Here is a 23,933-nt window from a genome sequence, read left to right as displayed (position 1 = left end):
GCAGATAGATCCACAAGCATAAATTATATGCTATTAATCGCATAGCTTGCAGAATATTTACAGACTGTGCCACTATCAACACTCTTAACTTCAGGACATTGATACGCCTCAAAAGAAACCTCATGTTCATTAGTGTTCCCACCACCTCCCCCAAATTTCTGGCATCACTCTCTTTCTCTGTGTGTGTGCCACTTAGAGTCCATCTAGCCACTTCCACTACCCTCTAGATACTCCTATTCAAAGTCAATGGTGCCCTGCAACCTATTCTATAAGTCTATAAGAGCATCCCCAACATCCTCTGCTTCTTCATGATCCCACCCATTGGCCCAGGAATCCTGCCTGGCCACAGTACCACTCATCCAGACCTTTATTTTCCTCCCCTAGATGGTTTCTATAGCCTTGTAATAGGTCATTTGTCTGCAGGTTCACTCTACTCCATCCATTTTCAATCCCTTTCCATATTAACCTTTGATTCTCTCTCTCTCCTGCTTACACTTTGTCATCTTGGACAAGACCAAAAGACTGAGCCTGGTGTCTAAACTCTGACCTTGTTCTTTCTCCTTTCTCTCCCCTGTTCTCTACCTTCTTTGATAACTTCTCCCACTTCAGCTAGAACAAACCTCTGTCTGGTACTCTCTCAAACAACTTGTGTGTGTGGATTCTGTCACTGTCTTAGACATGATGAAGGAACAAGCTATCCTTCCTTAAGGCTGGAAGGCCAGCTTCTTCTCCCAGAAGCCTTCTCTGAGTGATCCACCCTCAATCTGGACAGCTCTTTCCCTCTCATGCTTACATATGTCAGAGAAATGATCACACACACTGTCATTTTGTGATCCTACCTGTCTTTCTCCCTACATGTTGAGTCATTTGTCAAAGGAGTTGTGCCTTTGTGTTAATTTACTAGATTTTCCCTAGTAAAATACCCATAGAATAAATAGTTTTGTTTACATGGGACGTTCATTTTCTTACTGGAAGTCCAAGGTCCAGATGTTGGGGTAGAGGAGTACAGATGTGTTTTCTGAGACTTCTTCGTTGGCTGGAATATGTGTGTGTACCTTCTCTGTCCTCACATGGTACCCTGACTCTTCTGTCAGGGTGGTCTGTGTCCTAATCTCATCGGCTTAGGACACTGACCGTAGTGGATTAAGGCTCATCCTAAAGACCCTATTTTAACCAGAATATCACTTTCAAATCCTTATTTCCAAGTACAGTCATTTTCTGAGAAGCTAGGCTTTCCAGCTTCAGCATGGGAATTTGGAATGGACACAGTTTAGCCTACAATGGCCTTCCATTTTCACTTTACTAATTTTGTTTTCTTTATTTTTTTATTAAGTCTTTGTACAAAGAGGTTACAATTCCATAAGTCAGACTGTGAATGCAATGAGTCTTGATCAATATCTGTCATGTCTTCCATCATTCTCCCTTTTCAGTTATCGATTTGTAGTTCTTAGAGGATCTCAGCAAATAGGAGAATAAGTAAAAGATTATATAATTAAAGGCCGTGGAGAAGAAAGTGATCAGAAAGAACAGAGAACAGAAGGAAGGTACTAGAAAATGATACAAAAAACTCATGTCAGGACAATTGCTAAATTTTTGCACTGAGTTTAGTACTGGGCTTAGTTCTGATTTTCTGAGCCTAGGAAACAAAACACTAAGAATTGCTTTATATTCTACAGAATTTTATATTCACTATAGGGAATTAATACGATTAATCTCCTTTTCTTTAAGAATATTTAATTCTTTTTATTTTGGGTGGTATTGAAATTTAGAAAAATAGGAAAACTTGGTGTTCAAGGGTTGATAAACTTAATTATAAGATGTAATGTCATTCATCCTCTTGGCCAGGTGAGGGAAGGAAAACAAATGGTATTTCAGTATAATTCACTTCTAAAAACAACTTCATTATGCTTAATTTAAGCTGCATTGTCACCACATTATCTGTGCCCACCTTCAAGATTATTAAGTCCTCCTACTGAGGATTTAGCACTGACATTTGAAAGGAGGTGATAGGAGTAGAGAAGCAGAGAGGAAGCAACTTATTAGCATGGGCTTTGTTTCAGGAATGAAGCCCGTCTAAGAGGTGTCTAATTTGAGAGTTTACTGAGTCTTCCGATTGAGGCCCTGTGGACCCTTAGGGAAATTGTAAGGCTGTCTCTTGTGGCCTTTGGCATCGCCAAAGCTTTGTTGGGTGCTCAGCTTCTCTCTCCTACTGTTGAGGAAATTAGATCAGGATCTAATTAGAAATGAAAGCCTAGCACTGTATGAGGATAGCACTGTATTCTGAAACCTTAGGGATTCAAGAAAACTACCGAAGTGATTCTCCCTGATGTTCTTCGCTACATCTCCATATCACAACGGGCATTTGGCAGCCATTCTTTTTGCAGACATTTATTGAAAGTAGGTGCCCAAGCTGTGCCGAATATTTTCTATGCATAATTTATATAACCGCCAGCTGTTACCAATGTGGGTAAGTACAATTATACCTTTATTTTACAGACAGGGTGCTTGGAGCTTAGAAAGAATTGATATCTTCCAGCAGGAGAGTAGGGGCGGGTCCCAGTGATGCTGGCTATGGATCTGGATAGGGCTGAGCGGAGACGGGGCTTCTTAGAGCAGAAGAGAGCAAAGCGTGGTTACCTAAGCGCTTACATAAGTCAATCTGCAATGAGGTTAGAACTTTTGAAGCTCAGCTGGCATTGACTTCCCAGGACCTGGCTTGAAGCCGCAGGGAAAAAGGCAAAGGTGGCTGGAGTGTAGCACCTATCAACTGAAGAAAGCCAGGTACTCCAGCAACACCGGAAGGAGAGATTGCTTCTTGTCATGTTCAAGAGCATGGCCTGTGGACACTTCTGCTTTACATTTCTGGGCTGCAGGACTTGGAGACAATGAACGTATAGTAGGAAACCATCTGATTGTGGAATTTGTTAAAGCAGGCCCCACAGAGACACACAGAGTGCTGTTGGGAACTGAGCATGGTGGTGTTGCATTGGTGACCAGGGCTTAGTGCATGTTAGCGAAATGACCTCCCTTCCCATAGCTTAGCACACTCCTTCTCCTTTTCACATCTTAGCATGCTCCCTTCCTACGCACCCCTAGGCCCATTTAGTAAAGGCAATAAATTATCAGCCTCCAACACCCTCTACCTTGGGATGGCACTTCTCTGGGGCAGCTACCATCATATAAGGCAACAAGAGCCCCTTAGAGTCTAGGCAGCTGCAGGGCCCCTTATCTACTATTTGGACAGCAGCCACAAATCCTAGTCTGCCATGATGAAGCCCCTGGCCCACGTGTCCACACCAGGGTCTCCACTGCCTAGCCCCTTCTAGCCCCTCCTAGACCTCCTGAGTTATATAGGGCACCTCAGACAATAGTCAGGTCTTCTTCTCACTTCTCCCTTGTGAGAAGGGGTCTTCCCGGCCCCTTTCCCGGCAATAAACCTTTCTTTGTTCTTGGTACCTGGATGTCTTCGTGGTTCTCTGGCAAAGCCTAATAATCTAGCAAGAGGGTAATAATCTAGGAGAGGGTAACGAAGCATTAATCGTTTAGAAGGAACTATCGTTGGTCATTTGGCAACTACTCCTTGGCTTTGCATAGGTTTTAGAAATACTGTTGATAAACTATTAGGGACATTTCTCTGTATAAAGGCAGTTGATTTTTTTAATAAGTTTTCAGATTCTATTTATCTATCTATCTGAGCAATTATTTATTTTCCATTTAAATAGCACCATGCAGTTTCCTTTTAATAAATTTCAGCAAAAGAAACCAGGTAGAGTAGCTTATACCTCCTAGCTACTTAGGGAAATAGGCAACAGGATGAGCTAAAAGAAAAAGAAGAGCTGCATTTTTTTGTCTCATGGATTTATTTGCAAGTGTTAAGAATTAAAATATGTAAACTCTTCCGTTGTTTATGTGAACATTATAGGGATGGAGAACAAGGATAAAAAAACCCGCAAAAGTGATAGAATTGGAGACAGCTGAAATTAACTCAGTCTAAAGCACTCATTTTATTTGCCTATTTTTATCTGCTATTTGAAAATATTTCATTATTAATTTACAGTTTGCTTGGGCTAGAAACATTCTCATCTTGGAAAGGAAACTATACTTTAGGTTTAAACTTACTTATTTTAAAATGGACTGTGTTATAGTAAATAAATTACGAGTTTACTTTCTCAGTAACACATTTTTTGTCTAATTTGAAATACCTTTGGAAGGATCACAAGACTTTATATTTTAATGTGAATTGTGAATCTCTTTTGTTGTTTCCTCTCTCTCTCTCTCTCTCTCTCTCTCTCTCTCTCTCTCTCTCTGGATTTTCTTTTTTGTGTTAGAGATGGGACCCAGACATTCACTAATACTAAGCCAGTGCTCTACCACTGAGCTACATCACTTTGCTTAGCACACAAAAGTCATTTGTTCAACACTCAACACCACACAGTACTGATAACATTTTGTCATTTTTCTCCTAACACCCAGCTGATGGAGTTGATCAGTAGAGCTGCAGGCTTGAACATACCCCTTTTCTGAGGACAAAGGACTCTTTAGTTCTCCTTCCCATTCTTTTCTCTTTAGTCTTTTTCCCATGCCCTTACAACTATTTTTTCTTTCGTGCATTTTTATTGTTATTAAAATGTGATGTACAGAGAGGTTACAATTACATTAAGTCAAATAAAGAGTCCATTTCTCTTTGCACAATGTCAACCCTTTCCCTTGCTCTCTCCCAGTTTTTCCTTTCACAACCTACATGCTGTCTAGTTCATTTTGAATATAGTGTCTAGGAAGTATCATTGCTGCATTTGTTCACCTTTGTCCCTCCATTTCTGTGTCCCCCTTACTCTCCCAAAGAGAGATAAACAAACAAACATGATTTAAAGGGAAAAAACATATTTCCATTTCCTGGAGTTCAATTTAATAAATAGTTTATACGATCATCAGCATGTGGATGCAAGACTACAGTCACCTAGGATGAAGAGTGAGGAGTTTGGTGAGTTTTGGGAGGAAGGCCAACTGGAGACTGGAGTCATCTCTTTCTAAACTTGCCTGGGGGCAGATCTGCAACAAGGGAAAGGCAGTCCATTCAGACTCTGCCCCCCCCATCCCCCTCCCTCCCAGCCTCAATCACCTGTTGATGTTGGTCAAGCTGTAATCAATATGAACATTTCATTTGTTTTTGTTTTGTTTTGTTTTGTTTTGTTTTTTTGGTGCTGATCCTGGGGCTTGGACTCAGCCTGGGCTCTATCCCTGAGGTTCATTTGCTCATGGCTGGCGTCTATCAGATCACAGATCTGTGCAGATTATAGCTTCCTATTTATACAATGACCTTGAGAAAGGCCATTGGAACAGAGCTGGTCCCTAAGCATAGATTCTTCCTGGCCTACCTGTGGCTATGGAGCTACAAGCAGGCACAGATGGGAGCAAACAGTAAAGGAGGCTGCTTTTGCTTTATTATACCACATCTCTTTCTCAATCGTTCTTATAACCTCTTGATCTCATTAGTAATACTCCTGAATCTGGAAGCCTAGATGCCATCAGCCACAGGTAAATTTCCATTCATAATCATATTTCTTTCTAGCTCTCATATGCTCCACCACGTATTTTGCATTTCTCATTTCAAAAAGAATTCCATGATAAATTGATTCTCATTCTTAAGGTCTAATGTATGCACAGTGAAATCTCACCATTTAGCAAATACATACAACTTGCGTAATTAACACAATCCAATAAAGCATGTAAAGTATTGAATGAAGGTATTTCAGTATCTTCCAAATTGTTTTCATGTTACTAGGCATCCAGTCCCTTCACCAATCTCTGGAAATCACTGACTTTTTAAATTTCCATCTCTATAATTCTGCATTTTCCAGATTATCATATAAATCGAATCATACACTTTATAGCTTTTAAGTCTGGCTTCTTTCACTTAAATAATGCATTTGGAGCCAACTGTGGTGGTGCATGCCTGTAATCTCAGATTCTCAGGAGGTGAAGGCAGAAGGATCTGAACTTTGGGGTTATCCTGAGAGTAAAGGAAGTGGTGATACACTGTCTCAAAGCCATAATCCAAATCCAACCACAAAATTAAAGGGCTGTGAGCATCACTCAATTGCTAGCACACTTTGCTTAGCACACAAAAGTCATTGGTTCAACCCTCAACACCACACAGTACTGATAACAAAGTAGTTGCTGAGTAGGACTGGTTGTCTTTCTTAGGTCTAAGAGATTTTTTTTTTTTTGGTCGGGTGTGGGGCTTTAAACTCTGGGCCTGAGTGCTATCTCTTCAGCTCTTCAGCTCTTCAGCTCTTCAGCTCAAGGTTAGTGCTCTACCACTTGAGCCACAGCACCACTTCTGGTTTTCTGGTGGTTTATTGGAGATAAGAGTCTTATGGAGGGGTGGGGGGAGGATGGGATCGGAAGGGGAAACAAAGGAGGAGGATACAATGCTTGATAGGAAATGTACTCATTATCTTGCCCATGTAACTGTAACCCCTCTGTACAGTATTTTCACACACACAAAAAAAGAGTCTTATGGACTTTCCTGCCTGGCTGGCTTTGAACCATGGTCCTCAGATCTTAGTCTCTTGAGTAGCTAGGATTACAGACATGAGCCACCAGTGTCCAGCTGAGATTGGTTTTTAAAGAGTAACATATGGTTTCCTTTTAATGAAGCTATACTATACCTAGTCCCTAAGTAGAGGACATATAGGAAAGTCCTAGCTAGCTGTTAGCAATTATGAATAAACCTGTTATGAATAATATTCATGTGTACATTTTTGTGAATACATTTTTTAACTTTTAATGTGAAATACACATAAAGAGAATCTCTATTCATTGATGATTTTGTAACAACTTGATGAAGTTGTTAATGAAGGTTGGTACTTGATAGAGTCCTTGTGGGGTCAGAGAAACAGCAGAATCTAGTCCACTTAGGTCTTTGTTTCTCAGGTACCAAATGAATCTATCCACATTTCTTTTGGAAAACATAGTTTTGGAAGTAGATCCTTGAATCAAAGCAAAAGGAAGTGTTAGGCCAAGTGAAAAGAAGACCCAGGACAAAGGATCTGTGTACAGAGAGTAACCAGAGCTTTGATCAAATATGCCTTGTTTGACTAATCTTCCTTACATCCTGGACTCACTAAGGACAGGTTCAACAAGCATTTCCATCCTCTAACATCTACCTCTATGATATGTTGATAGGTTTCGAATTGCATGAAAGCGTGACGTGTGGAATGGTTCTACCCAGGTGGTTCACAGTAAGTTGTTTAATGCTGATGTCATGGGCGTGGCAGCTATGTTTCTATCTACCGGGACTTGTAAATTCTACACATTTGCTTCTTGATGCCAGTCCCCAACTAAGAACCCTCATAAACAAGAACCTTTAAAAAGTAAAATATTCTAATTTGTTTTTTTCTGCCGGTCCTGGGGCTCAAACTCAGGGCCTGAGCACTGTCCCTGAGCTTTTTTTTTTTTCCTCAAGGCTCTAACACTTGAGGCACAGCTCCACTTCTGTTTGTTTGTTTTTGTTTATTTTTGATGGTTTATTGTTGAAAAGTCTCATAAACTTCCCTGCCATGGAAAAAGTCAATTTTCTTTTTTCAAAAAAGATTATTTGAAACTTTCTTTTACTCTCCTGTCTCCATTTTTCTGGGTTTCCATACAACTTTCTTCCATTTCTTTACATCAATAGATTTCTGCATGGAACTTGTGAACCATTGGAAAAACAAAACAAAACAAAAACCCACCACATTTCCCCACATCTCTTTAGAGAACAAAGGCCAAGGAAATGTTACTTCTGATGCATGATGATTGAGAGTTTATGTTTTTCCACCACTTATACTGTGTGGATTTGAAAAACTGTCTTGGTTCCTTCTTATCAGAAGCACCATTGTCACAGTTACAAATATGTAGGTGCTAACACCATAGATTTACTTCCTTTCCAGTGAGTGTTTTTGTTCCTGAGATCATGTGTTTGCTATTAATTGAATCTGGTAGCTTTGAATCACTGGCTCACCACCTGCAATTTGCTTTCTTTGCTATACCACTGGGTTTTTGTCTTTCCCACTTGCCTCTAAGGAAACTAAAATGGACACAAGTTGTCTTGCCAACCCAGGGTCTCTTTGAACATCTGTCCAGTCATCTGCTCATCTATTCCCTCCTCCTACTTACACAATCCCACAGAGACGTATCTTGCCCAGGTTTGCAAGTACAGTTCATGTTCACAGCTTGAAAGTGTCCAAGCGATTTAAGTTTGATTTTCATTTTAATGAAAGCTCATGGCTTTGCCCAGAGATGAAAGGAAGGTGTTAGAAATCCCCAGATTTCCAGGTTGTGAGATCACTTAAACATTAGTTCAACCATGGCTGCTCCATTTTTTTTAGTAGAGGCATATGTATTAATGAGCACAATTCAAAAATAGCCAAGCTTAAAATTTTGGAGAGTCAGAAATGTCCTTTTAGTGCCTAGTTTCAAAAGTTCTTTTGAACTTTTAAATTTCCATTTTAGTGGATTATATGGTTACCAGATAGTTTTCAAAAACAATCAGAAAAGTAGTTCATGGAAACTTGGAATCTTTTTCATAGGTACTGCCCTCAGTGTAAGGCAGAGTTCTTATGTGGGGAAAGTGTTCTGGGTTGGACATTTTCAGTGGATATTGGAGTCATGAGTGGTCCATTACTTTCCCCTGAGTTGTTACGGTGACACTGGCTATACGGTGTAGGGTTGTGAAAAGGATTATTATTATTTTTTTTGTCAGTCCTGGAGCTTGAACTCTGGGCCTGGGTGCTGTCCCTCAGCTCTTCAGCTCAAGGCGAACGCTCTGCCACTTGAGCCACAGCGCCATTTCTGGTTTTCTGGTGGCTTATTGGAGATGAGTCTCACAGACTTTCCTGACCAGGCTGGCTTTGAGCCATGATCCTCAGAGCTCAGCCTCCTGTGTAGCTAGGATTATAAGCATGAGCCACTGGAACCCAGCCCATGAAAAGGATTTTGAGAATGATGAAACTCATAGTTTTTTCCATCTCTAGACCTATTCTATAGCGTACCCGTGTGATCCATGTTAGGTTTCCACAAAATAGAATTGAATTTGTGAAATGACAATTACTTACTATGTAGTTACTGAAAGCACAATATTCAGTAAGTCAGGGATGATTATATTCTGATATGAGCCTTTCAATTTTACCCTGCATTGAAATGAATGAAAAATCGCAAACATTTTTATTCAGTTCACCTTCCACCTGCTCTGCCTGTAGCTTCTTCTTAAATTCCTCTGTTGCATAGTGCAGGGGATTTCCCCATTTTATCTTATATGATTTAGTGTCTGTGGGTAAGAGAGTTGCACTTTAAACATTAGCTTATGCCACTCTGTGTTAAAACTGACTGATACACGTATGTAGAGATCTTATAAAAGCTTTAAAAAATAACCCTAGAACACATAGTAATTATGCCCCCCAAAATCCTCAAGGTTTCCCATAAATGTGGAGTTACTACCAAATGTTCTCCAAGTAGTAATCTGTAAATCTACCCATTGCTATCCCATATTACTCCTGGAGTGGTATTGGCCTTGGTTTGATGACAGTGCAATTCTTTGTTTATCCCTGGCTCAAAGACATCGTTATTACAATGGGGAGGTGTTTTTTCAGTATTCTTGTTTCTGAGACCAAGTTAAAAACAGGCTCTTCTTTTTTTTGCCAACTCCATCTTTCACCATGACATTCTTTCTAAATGAGGTCACTTCCTGGTTTTCTTCATTCTGCAACATCACATCTGCAGAAATCCTGTTGTTTTTAAATTTATATTTGTATTCATTTGTTTGTGGCTTGGATTCAGGGCCTGGGTGCTTCCCCTGAGTTTCTTTTTTTTCCTTTTTTTTTGGGGGGGGGGTCCGGTTGTGGGGCCTGAACTCTGGGCCTGGGCGCTGTCCCTCAGCTCTTCAGCTCAAGGCTAGCGCTCTACCACTTGAGCCACAGTGCCACTTCCGGCTTTTTGTTTGTTTGTTTGTTTGTTTATGTGGTGCTGAGGAATCGAACCCAGGGCCTCATGCATGTAAGGCAAGCGCTCTACCAAGGAGCTACCTTCTCAGCTCCTGCCCTGAGTTTCTTTTTGGTCAAGGTTCTACCACGCAGAGTTCTAACTATGTGACTCACAGCTCCACTTCTGGCTTTTTGGTGGGTAATTGGAGATCAGAGTTTCATGGACTTTCCTGCCTGAGCTAGTGTTGAGCGGCAATCCTCAGATCATAGCCTCCTGGGTAGTGAGGATTCCAGGCATGAGCCACCAGTGCCTGGCTCATGATACAGTTTTCTTTTGTTAGAGAAGTCTAACCAAAAAAATAATAACTGCTGGGCAAAGTGGTATTAGTGAATACTTTTTTCTCATGCCCCTGTATGAATAGCACCAACTATGGAAACAGGAATATAACACAAAGCTTCACGTCTGAAAGAAAAAAGAAGGGATGGAAAGAATATTTCACCCCATTTTGAATAGAATTGGGATTTGAACTCACGACTTCTTGCTTGCCCAGGCAGTCTCTCTTACCACTTGAGCCACATACCCTTAGTCCAAGAAAAAACATTGTCTTCCCTTTTTTAAAACAAAACAAAACAAAGTGTAAGAAGCATTAAATGAGAAAGGCGAACTTGTCATCACTTCCTTTCTATGAGTTTCTCCTGATGGACTGAGGATTTGTTTGGTTGGGGTAGCCATGTTAATTTAATGTTCAGAATTCTGCCTGTTCTCTGTAAAGCAGTGCTCCGAGTCTATCCAAGCTTCCTGGTCAGTGTTTTCCCTTTCCACCCACACCACACATGCAGCTGGGTGCATCCCAGCATGCTTTGAGCGACATCCTCTCCTCCTCCCCCATGAAGCCAGTGCCCCTGGCTGGCTCCCACGCCCTTTTGCAGCTGCACAAGCCATCAGAAGCTGGGTCCTATTTCCATACAGGGGAGCAATGTCCAAAGCCAGCGAGTCACAAGTGAGAAACACACACTCGTTTTGCAATCTGAAGATGTTAAGCTGACCGTTCAGCATCTAGACTCACAAACAGGGCTTCTGTGAACGATGGTGACAGAATTTACAAGGGAAAATACAGGGTAATAGCTAGAGCCAATGGTGCTGGGGAAAGGAACATTTTCGCTTAGGAAGAAGGTTGATTCTGTGTACTGCCATGCTTCTAGAATTATTCTGGGTTTATGTGTGTGTAAGGGGAGGGATGGGTGTCCACCGAATTCTGAGTTTAGTGTTTTGGCAAAAGCAGGGAGCCAGATGGGATTGAAGAGTTTTAGCATCTTTCCGTGGTGCTTTTGCGTAACTTATTTGATCTCAAGCAACTTCCTCTGAGATTCAGCTTTCCCAGAATCATAACAGAGGTACTTCTTATTAGAAAGGCAAATTACTTCGTTAGAGAAATTGGAAGCATGCCATGTGACTTTTAGACAGGTTTTTTTTTTTTTTAATTGCTGCTTTGTTTTTAACTGGTTGAACTCGAGTGTCTGGTCCATTCCTCTTCATGGCACTGAGCCATCTTCCCGCTCAGGGCTGCCTCTCCCTTCTGTCCACACCTGCCCTTGCTTGTGAATATTTCACAGCAATGTAAACCAAGTTTTAAGGGCCCTCCAGGCAGATCATACATTCATATCTTCCTATCCTTGATAAGGAGAGGATGTTAGCAAATAGGCCCTCACTCATGAGATTGCTTTTTTTTGTGCGTGCTGGTCCTGGGGCTTGAGTTAGGGGTTGGGTGCTGTTCCTGAGCTTTTATGCTGAAGGCTAGTGCTCTACCACTTGAGCCACAGCTTTCCTTCTAGCTTTTTTTTTTGTGGTTCCTTGGAGATAGTTTCAAAGACTTTCTTGCCTGTGATGGCTTTGAATTATGATCTTCAGAGTTTGGCTTCCCGAGTCGCTGGTGCCCAACTATGCAACTGCTTTTTAAACAGAATTAGTGTAAACTCCTTACTTAATATATCACAGATAATGAGAACTCTCATGTGTATCCCCAATTTCATTTGAAGTTATTGTGAACAACATTGTGCTTATGTGTATATTAGTCTTTTCATGGATGCTAGAGTACAATGAAGAAGAAAACTCTCTCTTTCTCTCAGGTCATTCTTTCCTGGAAATAAAATTAAGATAATAAAAAGAAACACAATGAAGTATTCTTCTCTGGATCTTTCCGTTACCTTCTATGCCCATTGTGTCTGTTTAAATTCCTCCAGGCAAGTTATATTAGCTCCAAAGTGATGTTTCATATCATGCTCTGGATACAGTTCTTGTGGTTCACTGTGAATGATGGCTCTCACTGTCATTTTTGCCAGTCGTTCCTGATGCTCCGATATGAGCGGCATTGGAATGCTTGGGTCAGGACTCATTTTGGCTATCTTATAATTAAGAATACATGGTGTAATGGAGCTCTGTGCCTGACTGCTTAGAAGGAACACATCTCTGCTATTCGATTAGGTCTTTTAAGTCACTTCTCATTTAATGATCAGACTGGAAATGGAACCATCCATTTTGGCTGCATTAAGACAAGGACTCAAAAAATAAACCCACAAAAAGAGAAGGATTAGGGAGATGGAGAGACCTACAGACTTGATTTTTCAACTTGCTACTATCAAGCAGAGTATCCTGCTCTACTATTAATAACCTAGCCTACTATGTAAAGGTGGGACTCCTTATTTTTGTTATGCATCCTTCCCTGTAGCATGGATGACTCTCTTTGGGGATGTAGGAGATGAGACCAGTTCCCTAAGTAGTATACGACTGCTCTCCTCAGTGGCACATTCCTTCTCTCCCCATTTCCTCTCCTTTGTACGTTAATGGTTAACATTATGGGACCTAGTGACTAAATTACTTTGTATGAAGTGTTGTGTGTGTGTGTGTGTGTGTGTGTGTGTGTATGGAACTTTACCTGATACTGTACTGGTTTTTATGATTAAATATATTTCACTAATGTTAGTGTTCTGAACACATGTAGGTAAGCGAGGCCAAACTATGATGTTTGGTAGGTCAGAGGTAGGTATTTAATGAATTTTTACCTCACAGTATTTCTGGTTTTTTTTCGGTCGGTCATGGGGCTTGAACTCTGGGCCTGGACGCTGTCCCTCAGCTCTTCAGCTCAACGCTAGCGCTCCACCACTTGAGTCACAGTGCCACTTCTGGTTTTTTGGTTGTTCTTATTGGAGATAAGTGTCTCATGGACTTTCCTGCCCAGGCTGGCTTTGAACTGTGATGCTCAGAGCTCAGCCTCCTGAGTAGCAAGGATTACAGGCATGAGCCATCAGTGCCCAGCTACCTGACAGTATTTTTAACTTATGATAGCATCACTGGGAATTAACTCCATTGAGGAATATCTATGTATCTGGTCTGTATATAGCACCATACCTACTGAGTTCTAGGCACATGCTAATTAATTAATTAGTTAATTAATTACCTGTATCTATTTATTGATAGTGATTTTGTAACACACTAAGGAAGCCCTATGCACACACAAAACATAGGGACAGCTCAAACAGTATAATCTTTTAGAAAGACTAGGTCAAAGCCCAACAAAGTCAGTAACAGGAAATGGGTACATGCAACAGGGGAGGTGGTGCCAAGAGGGGAGGGATATATGAATGAAGGGGGAAGGAGGGGCAAAGACAGTCAAGAATACATTGTATATTTCTTTGGGCCTGGCTTACTTCACTTAATATAATTTTTTCCAAGTCTTTTCATTTCCTAACAAATGGGGCAATGTCATTCTTTCTGATGGAGGCACAGAATTCCATTGTGTATATATACCACTTATTTGCAATATCTAGTATATGTCTGAGTCAAGCAGAAAAGGTCAGATAAGGTGATGTTAGGGAAATGAACCCTAAGATATGTATTCAAATGTTTTTTTTCTTTCATGTGATTGTTTCTAACACATTTATAAGATTATTTCTTTGTTGCTTTGTATGTCCCTCCCCCCACGGTATAACTCCTGCTTTCACTGTATTTGATGTCAGTATAATTTGTGGAGGGGAAGGAGAAAAACAAATCGTTTAAATAGGGATGCAGGTGGACCCATTGCAACAATGAGATGTACAAGTCGTTATGTGGAAAACAAACTTTACAACTTTGGTGTGGGGTGGGGGTCGGGGAGAGGATGGGCAGGGCTGGGAAGGGGAAACAAAGGAGGAGGCTACAATGCTTGATAAGAAATGTACTCATTATCTTGCCCATGTAATTGTAACTCCTCTGTACAGTATTTTCACAATAATGAAAAAAAGAATTCATTGTATATTCCACAGAATGAAAAAAAGTAAGGGAAGAAGTAGGTCAAATGGGAAGGGAGAGGTGGAGGATGTTGAAGGGGTAACACTGATTGAGATGCATTGTATTCATAAACTGCTTTGTTAAATGGCACCTCCTGTATACAACTACTTAAAGATCATAAACAATGAACAAAACCCCAAACCCAAACATAGACTACATAACCATTCTAGGATCTGGGAGTGAAGCGTAGCAGGTGGGATTGCTGAGGTGGCCAAAACAAGAGCCAAGTTACCCATAAATGCATGAGCCAAAGGGGTTGGTGAATAATGAAAGCAGAGACCAGAGGAAGTCCCCTCCAAACCAATGCTGAGACACCCAAAGGCCACTTAGGAAGCAAGAACCGTTGGTCCAATACATTGACATTACAGTTTCCTTGGCAGAACTCTTCCGTGGCTGGTGAGCAGGCCTGAGAATGTGTGCAAAGGGAGATTCACTTTCTAAGATCACCTCACTCCTGCCCTGTGTGTTTACTCTCTGAGAAACCCATAATCAGTGGCTGTGCAGAGGCTTGCTTCTCATTATGCAATCATACACAGGGTTTCAGACTCCAGGAACTGGATTTAGGCAAGTGTACCTCTGAGAGGTGACAGAGCTACATCGAATGTACTCAATAAAATCCAATTTCTTAACCTGCAAGCCCTAGAGCAGACCTAGTTGTGTGGGGGAATTCATCACATTCCCATAAGGTAAATATAACCTTGTAGCAACTTATGAGTACAGCCAGCCATAATCAAAAGAGAAAATCTTTCTGTACAGTAATTTCAGTTTGCAACTTGCTATAAATATATAGCAAACACACATTTGGCTAAGGGAAGGAACACTCATCTTTTTTCTTTTTTTAATGTTTGTATCTCTTGCCTTTTCTCTGTCTTTCTGTCATGGAAGCATTGGAGAAAATGGCAGGTGGGATCACAGTCTCTTTCTTGAGCTGCTGTCTTTAGCTCTTAATTAGTTTAGATCAAATTCTGCTGAGCTATTAAAAAATTTTTTTTCAAAGAGGGAAGTGGAGAAGACAAGGCAAACCCCGAATCCATGATGCACAAATTGTAGGATTCCAAAAAGCCATTTTGCATTTATGTAAAATGCTTTCATCTGTTCTTAAAATGCAGAAATAATCCCCCAAGCATCACTTAGATTAATTCTCCCACAGCAGAGTTAATAGTACACGTTTCAGGGAAGTGGCTTTGATGGATGAATTGCCATCAACATTAGCAAAAGAGATCCTGCTGCTTGTTGAGTCTTGAATGATTCTTCCTACTTCTGTTGCTGCCACTCAAATGATTCTGGTGCAGTGCAAAGATGCAGCATCTTTAGACAGCAGGGGCTCCCACAAAAGTAGATTTGAGAACGATTATGCTGGTTTTGGACGAAAACTAAAGTGAGATTGACAGTAATATGCCTCTTTCATTTATGGAAGGTATATTTTTTTTCCTTGGGGGAAGGGGGAGAACAGCATATTTTACCATTATAAATTCCAGCTAAGTTTCTTCTCCAAGTAGAGACGAAAATGCAGAAACATCGATTCTGTTCCATTTCCTTATCTAATTAAAAAAATTAGGATTCATGGCAGTCAAATCACTCAATCATTCAAAAAAGAATGATTGCTTCCTCAAGAGAAACTGATGAGGAGCTTTTTTTTTTCCTGGTGAAGAAAATGAGAATCGTGGGTGGTTGTTAAGTTTACCTGTGGGATCTCAAATAGAGATGGACCAGCAATATTGTCACAACTATTGATCAAATCTGCAATATGTTGTTATATATGTGATTTCATGGCAGTGTAAAGGTAAATAACCATGTTCAGAGCACCGTGAGAATATACAGGAAGGTGACAAGATAAGAGCTTTATGGAGTAACTGGCAAGGCTGGCTTTGAGGGAGAGCCCATTTTCCATGGTGACATGTGCTGGGACTTTCCAGAGGCAGAGATGTGAGTTTCTCCAATAGATGGCGCTACACTTTAGGTCTTGGAGGTCCCCCAAGGCCCATGTGTTGAAGGTTTGGATCTTTAGAAGGTGAGGGATAGGGGATGAGGTTTAGGTTTGTGTGTGTTTCTGGAAGGAGACGGTAGGTCTGGGATCTCTTCTGCTTTCTGTCTTTCCTTCTCTGGCCACAAGATAAGTTTTGTTCTGCCATGTTCATCATGTTTATGACATGGTCATGAGATCAGAAGCAACAGGACTAAGCAGTCTAGGACTAGATGCTCCAAAACTTGAGTCAAATAAATCATTTCTCTTTATAAATGATCTCAGGTATTTGTTATGAGAATGGACAATTGAGGACTATGGATGGTGTTCAAGGTAATAACTGGAAAGGTGTAGAAAATTTAGGGAAACAGCTATTCAGGAACGAGCACATGAACATGGAGAACATGTTCCCAGGAAGATACTGCTACATCTTGGGAGAAAAGTTTTAATATTTGAAAGTTCTTTTCAGAAAGCAGGTTGAAGATTGCCTCATGCAGAATGTGTGCATGCAACATGGGGCAGGTGTGTAAGGCCGCCATGTTGGAAAGTGAGCTAAAGGATGAATGAGCTGGTGAAGGGAGGGAAATGGTGCAAAATCACCTGAGCCAGCTGGTGGTTGGACTGGGAGAGGATGGGTTAGTTAAGATAATCATGGCCAGATTGGTCATCTGATCCTGATTCTGACATGGGGCCTAGCTGATGTGTTTGGGTTTGGGGTTAGATGTCAGTTAATTCGGTTGGAGATGGGGGTGGGGGGGGGATGGGGATGTACACATGCATGGTGGTGGAAAGGGAAGGGATTCATACAATGAGGTAAGGTTTCTGCTTGTTGCTGGATGGACAAGTGAGAGATTCCAGTGGTGAGCCAGTGGCATAGAATCATAGTCCAGTTGACTGGAGTTTGGGAGCAGCCCCTTCCCTACAAATTTAGGATTCTGTCCTTTTCAGATAGGCTTGGACAAAAGAGCAAATATGACTTGGTGACCCAGGAACAATGGGTAAGCAAGTGACCCAGGCTCATCTTTGTTTCCCCAGAGGCTGGATTTATCAGTGATGAACATCATTTCACATGGCACCAGCTGGAACTCCAGAGCCCCCTAACCACCAGCCCCCTTGGGTCACAATTGATTTAGGAAGCAGATGTCTCTGTATGGGTTAAACCAGCACTGGTTAAAGGAAGCAAAGATAAATATTGACTCCAACAGATTCCTTCTGCTCTGATCTGGAAACCAAATATCAAAGCCAAATGTCTGATACCTAAGAAAGTACTTATGTTAACACAAGCAAAGACAAAGTTGATTTATTTCTTTGAGAGCAAAGATTGCTCTGCAGAATTTGTCTCCCCAAGGCCAGCCCAGTTCTCAGATCTGAAGTATTCAAGGTCTATGTGAAGCAGGGAGGGAGGTATGTCCCTGGTCTGGGATGCTTTTACTGTAACAAAGCTCAGCACATTGTGTGTTCTGTGAAACATTTTCCTCTCAGCAGAACTATCCAGCTTGATAACTTATCCCCATCATTCGGCTTGCTTCGGAATTGTGCATGGACAACCCAGATTCTATCTGCAATCACTCTAGCTTTTGAAACTCAAAGAAAATAATTTTGTGTTTACAATTCTTAAGACACCAGTGTACTTGAAATATTGCTGAGATTTTTAATCTCCCTTCATTTCTTTCTATCATGGAGAATGCTGGAAGAATTAGTGTATGATATGTATTGGTCCCTCTGGCTCTGAGATAGACTTTATTGAACTATTTCAGCCTTTGCATGATTTTGCCTCTCTCCCCCCTGCTTTCCCTCTCCCTCTCTCCCTGTCTCTTGTTGAAGACATTCCATCACTCCAAAATGAAACAAATTCTATTCTATCCTGCAAAATGTATCAGATCAAAAACTATAAATTCAGTACAATTTTTATGATGTTTTGTAACACTAAGGGTACTTCTCTACATTATTGTCTCTAAATAGTTTAAAACAGATCATTAGCCCTTATCTTACCTGCCATCCTGCATTTGTCTCTGGGATTTTCTCTCTAACCCATTTCTCTAGCATACAGCCTCCTGACATACTCCCCTGGTTCTCTCTTTCTTTCCTTCATTTTCTCCATTTCTCACTCCCAAATACATATTGGCACTTTGTTCAGAGATGATTGGCTTCTCTTCATTCTAGATGAATACTTTTCATGTTGCTGGTTATAACTACTATGTGGCTCTAGGAATCCACTCCACAGGATTTTAGTCCATGTAGGCTATTGTTAAAAAATACAATAGACTGGGTGGCTTATAAGCAACAGAGATTTATCTGTCACAGTTCTAGAGGCTGTGAAGTCCATGATCTAGGTTCCAGAAGATTTGAATCTTCACAGACTGACACCTTCTTGCCATGTCTGCTATGCAGACAGGAGCCTAAAGATCTCTTTCTCTGGGGTCTGATGTCATTACTTGATTCCTCCTCAAGGGTCACACCCTTCGATGCCATCTCATTGGGAATTGAGTTCTCAACATCTAAAATTTAGAAGAACACAAATATTCGATGTATTGTACGTGGGCTGAAACAAGAATTTTCAGAAAATGAAATTGAATTCCAATATACAAGATCTAAGTGTATTGCTTGGGGGCAAGACAGGATTGTAAAACATATTACTTTCTGTGGATCACAGTGAAAAGAGACTTAACTGCGCTAGCACAGGGCATACTATATAATAACTGCTCTAGCACTGTATTTTCCTAAACGAAGAGGGTTTTCTGTTACTTACATTGTCAAGAGTCAAATGTAACTACTCACAAAACACTGTGCTCTATAATTGTTACTGTTGAGTATGACTTCAAAGGTTTCACTATTTGTCCATTATGTGAGTCTCGGAGCCTCTGGGGAGGACCCTCTCTCTGACAACCAACTTTTATTTAGACTCAGCTTGAACATTGTTTAGAACAGTTTCCAGAATGAGCTGTTACTATCCATGCTACTTACTGATTACAAAGCATTTAAAAGAGAAGGTAAAGAGCGTGGCCAAAGAGACAAAGGAAAACAATGTTTTGCCAAATACAGAGGTTCCTTGCCGGACAACATCTGCCCAGCCCGAGTGCCAGGAAGAGCCCTGTTTCCTACACTGGGGCAGGATGTTGATGGTGGATAATGAAGGCAAAGGATTACAATTGGATAAGCAGAGATGAAATAAAGTATTTTTTTATAACTGTTTTTTCCTGTTTTTAATCCTAGACCAATAATTTCCACTAAAAGTGATTACCTATGTAGAAAATGAACTGTATATCTTGTGGGTGGGGACAGGAAAAAGCGCAAGGGATGGGGAAACACAGGTCAGAAAAGAATTGTACTCATTACCTGATTCATGTAACTGTAAGCCATCCATATATAAACTCTACAAGAAAAATAAAAATAAAACGATTGCTTTTGGGGACTGGTGCTTCCATATGCCATCAATTCCTAGAAGATCGATATGCTTAGAGAACATGCAATTGATTTCCCAATCAAATTATAAACTTTCCTCCCAGTCAAAAATGATTATGAGAATGATGGATACAGTACACCTTGGTGTCATAGAGAGAAGTCTCCATCCATGACAACTACAACACAACTCTGCTTTCCTTGTGTAGGGAGACCACAAGATTGATTGGCCTTGGCTGAACCAAAGCAAGATAGCAGAGTCTCACACACTCACAATGTGTTCAGATGTTTTTATGTCCCAATCCAGTATTCCAACACACAGGGAACCAGTTCTTTGTAGCTCTATTCGACATGGGGGAAGAGGTACTGGGTTATAACAGTGGTAAATTATACTCTTGGAAGAGGATTTCTAACCCATAAACTGTCCAGATCTATTCATAAAATATATTGATAGACTGATAACAGGGCTGCATTTATATTAAAATCCATGATGCTAATGCAAGCTAGACCAAGATGGATCATAAAGTTTTAGAGCCTCTCCCATTCATTGTTGGTCTGTGGTTATTTTCAATTCATCGTCCCAAAAAATCTTTATGGAAGTTTGATTATAAACAGTTGCTGTCTATAGCCAACTCCATTTATAGTAAATGCTATTTTAATACATGACAATAGAGGTGTCTATTTTAGACAGATGGTAAGGAATTTCCAGTGTCAGCAGCAGCAACAAAGCTATTTTTCAATTACTAGGATGTAAGGCAATGTTTATTCCTCTTTATGTTTCTGGAAAGAGCACCATATGTCATTTTTCTTCCTTTGGGGAAATGGTGGTTCTTACCGAAGCACACTTGGTCATTTTATGAGGCTACAAAGGAGCAAATAATATATCCTCTTCCCTCACTGAATTTTAACCTATTAGTTTGAAAAAAATGTTGATTTCCACTTCTGATGCATGCAAAAACTGTATTTCTGAAGGAAAGAGGTATTTCTAGGTTCTATACTAGAAACAGCTATTTTTCTTTAAAGCTGCAAATCAGTTGTGAATGCAAACAAATTGAGAACTGAATTCCTAAAAGATTAGACTTCTTAGGCAGGCAAAGGACAGAGAATGCAGTTGTCTTTTGATTGATTCTAAGGGATTGGTTCTAAGACCCTTGTAGATGCCCCAATCTGCCATTTCATTATCTATGTCATCTCTTTGGTGTACTTTAGTAGTCTCTGGGTTACTTATAATGCCTTGTAAATAGTTGATATACAGTGCTAAGAGAATAATTACACAGGGAAAAAGAGTGTTCATATTCAGAATAGATGCAATTTTCTTCCACATATTTTCAGCCTGCAGTGGGTTGAATCTTTGGATAAGCAAGGCATGGAGATAGAAGGCCAAACTCTACATTCTTATGAACAGTTTCTGAGATTGGAGGAGCTTTAATATTGAAAGCCTGTTAGAGAAAGACAATTTTTACTCAGACAAAAGCGCATCTAGACAATGGACAGATCTATGCTATAGTATATTAGATTTTAATACAGACATTTACAGATGCCATGGAAGTTTCTTGAATATGAGTTCTTGGTCCCACGATGTGTTTTTAAATATATTTAAAAATGTAGTATTTTTTTTTGTCCATCATAGGGCCTGAACTCTAGCCCTGGGCGCTGACCCTCAGCTCTTCAGCTCAAGACTAGCACTCTACCACTTGAGCCACAGCACTACTTCTGGCTTTTCTGCTTATGTGGTGCTGAAGAATTGAACCCAGAGCCTCATGTGTGCAAGGCAAGCACTCTACCACCGAGCTACCTTCCCAGCCCCTAAAAATGTATCTTTAATATGTGTTTTGAAAATTATTGTTTAACTCTAAAAGACTATTTGTGTTGACAGTCCAAATAATTACCAGATTTTCCAGGAAATGGGTTTTTAATACTGCAGTGCTCATAGGTTCTTGATGCATTAGTATGAAATTTGCAGATAGATTGTGGTAGCTAGATTTCTTATGTTGGAGAAGAAAGCACAAATATGAAAAGAATAGGCGAGAATACACTCTGGGGTGAGGGATTGGAATTAGAGACATTAGTGTATTTTTACATAGGTCAGGAGATAGAGAAATGAAGATGTCCATGTATATATATACATACATGAGTGTGTCATTTCAGTGGCAATAAAATGCTTAGCACTTGCAAGTGCCAATTTTTAAATTCCTGAATCTTAACTTGAACTAGAAGAAACAAGAGTTCTTTAGCTAGGCAGAAAGATGGAATCTTGCTTTTCAATAATATAAACAATTGAACATTGGGCAATAGACACTTAGCAAATAGGGTATGTAGATGACTAAGAAACACATAAAACAATAATCAACATGCAAATGGAATCCATAATTAGGGCTACTCCAGGCCCAATAGATTTTTCAGATATTTAAATAAGTAACTTCCAGTATGAAATGCAATCAAGGGTGTCAAGCAGCTGCCATTTTCACGCATTGCTGTAAGACTGTGAAACTGTACATCATTTTGGAAACAGTTGGGTTATTTCTTATAAATTAAACATACATCGATGTGGTAAACTATCAATTCTCCTTCTAGGTGATTTCCCAAGAGAAGTGAAAATATCTAGGCACAAAAAGACTTTTACAAGAATATTTATCTCTATTTTATTTGTAAAAGCCCTACATGTGGGACAATATAAATACCTACTAACAAATAAATGCTAAGGTTCAGTAAAAGTCAATAACATGTATGAGTTCAAAGACACTAGGGTGAATAAAAACAAGTGAGGTATGAAAGAGTACATATGCATGGTTTGTTCCTATGATGCTTTAAAGCAGCAAATCAGCTATTACAAGAATATGAGCCTTTTATATCACAACTTGGATACATATCTGCAGGAATGTGAGTCAACATAGATTAGAGAAACTATGCACCTAAGTTTACTGCATCATTGTCAACATAGCCAAACCACAGAAGCAGTCTGGATAGTCAATGACTGAAGAATGGATAAAGATCATGCAGTATATATGCATAATGAAATATTATCAACTAGAAGGAAAGAAATGAATGATATTACCTGAAGAAAAAGGATGGAACTGGAGATTGTTAGGTTAAGCAGAACCAACCAAGCTCAAGAAGATAAAGATCACATGATTCCCCTTATATGTGGAATCTAGAGCTAAAAAGAATGAATGACACAGTGTAGAATGATGGCTGTTTGGTGGCAGGAATCAGTGGGAGGAGGAGGGAGACGAAGAGGGGAAGAGATGATGAATGTGACCAAAATAATTTATACCAAGTATGAACACAAAATAATGAAACCTGTTAAAATCATTTTAAGTGGGGGAAAAGAGGGATAAGAAAGAGTAAATAAGGTGGCAAGTTTGATCAAAATACATTACACACATGCATGGAACTCTCACTTTGAAACTTTTGTGTAATTGATGCACACTAATAAGAACTACAAAGAAATCAAGTCAGTGGCCCCCCTAAGCATAGAAAGGTTGACTGGCTATGGTACAGGCTTTTAGGGAGATGGCAATACAGAAGTATCCCCTCCCCAGTGGGTAGAGAATTGATGTAGTAAATTGTCACAACACGTCGTTTGTTCATTTGTCAAAATGTGTCAAAGTATACACTGACAATCTGTCATTTGTTTGCATACGACTCATAAGGTTGATTAACAGGAAACAGGGGGTCCAGAACAGATAGATAACAGCAGATACTAAGAACAGAGCTCTGAGCACCTCCATGTTTTGTGGCTGAGAAGATGAACAGAACAATGGAGAGAAGATAAAAAGAAGCAGTCAGTGAGAAAGGAAGACAACTATGAGGGGATAAGGATGCAGCCACAAAGCACAAAAAGTGTTTTAAGAATGATGGAGGAATGAACTGAAAACAAATGTTACTTATGGAGAAAGAGAGGGCTGGAAAGAAACAATATTCCATTACTAACCACATCACTGGTGACCTTAACAAGAGCTGCTTTCTTGGAGGTGTGGAGACAAGAGACTCATTGGAGTAAAAAAGAAGGGGAGACTAGAAGATAGTCTCTTTTAAAAAAACAAAAAGAAAGAAAGAATTAATGGGGGAGAAGGATGGAAAGGCTGACACTGATCAAGATCTATTGCACCCATGGCCTGACATATGGGAATTGTAACCTCTTGGTACAAAAAGAAAGAATTAACACTTGCTTGCAAAATGCACACATGCTCCATAAAGCACATGTGGGTTATGTAATAAGGCTCTTCTCTGTAAAGCACTGCTGTCCTGGGATGTTCCTGAGTTCAAAGCATGATTGGTTTTCAGC

General features: G+C 40.1%; 1 long non-coding RNA gene across 1 annotated transcript in view; it reads left to right on the top strand.

The window, feature by feature from the left end:
- The window catches only part of LOC138806196 (uncharacterized), a 61,737-nt gene that overhangs the window by 1,804 nt on the left and 36,000 nt on the right, over positions 1 to 23,933 (top strand). The window contains exon 2 of the long non-coding RNA XR_011365735.1: positions 7,189 to 7,244. This is a non-coding gene — a long non-coding RNA (uncharacterized lncRNA). The remainder of the gene's footprint in view (positions 1 to 7,188; positions 7,245 to 23,933) is intronic.

The sequence above is a fragment of the Dipodomys merriami genome, unplaced genomic scaffold, assembly GCF_024711535.1.
Source record: "Dipodomys merriami isolate MVZ:Mamm:240054 unplaced genomic scaffold, mDipMer1.0.p SCAF_4, whole genome shotgun sequence".
In the NCBI taxonomy this organism is placed as follows: domain Eukaryota; kingdom Metazoa; phylum Chordata; class Mammalia; order Rodentia; family Heteromyidae; genus Dipodomys; species Dipodomys merriami.
This window is presented reverse-complemented; position numbering and strand designations above follow the sequence as displayed.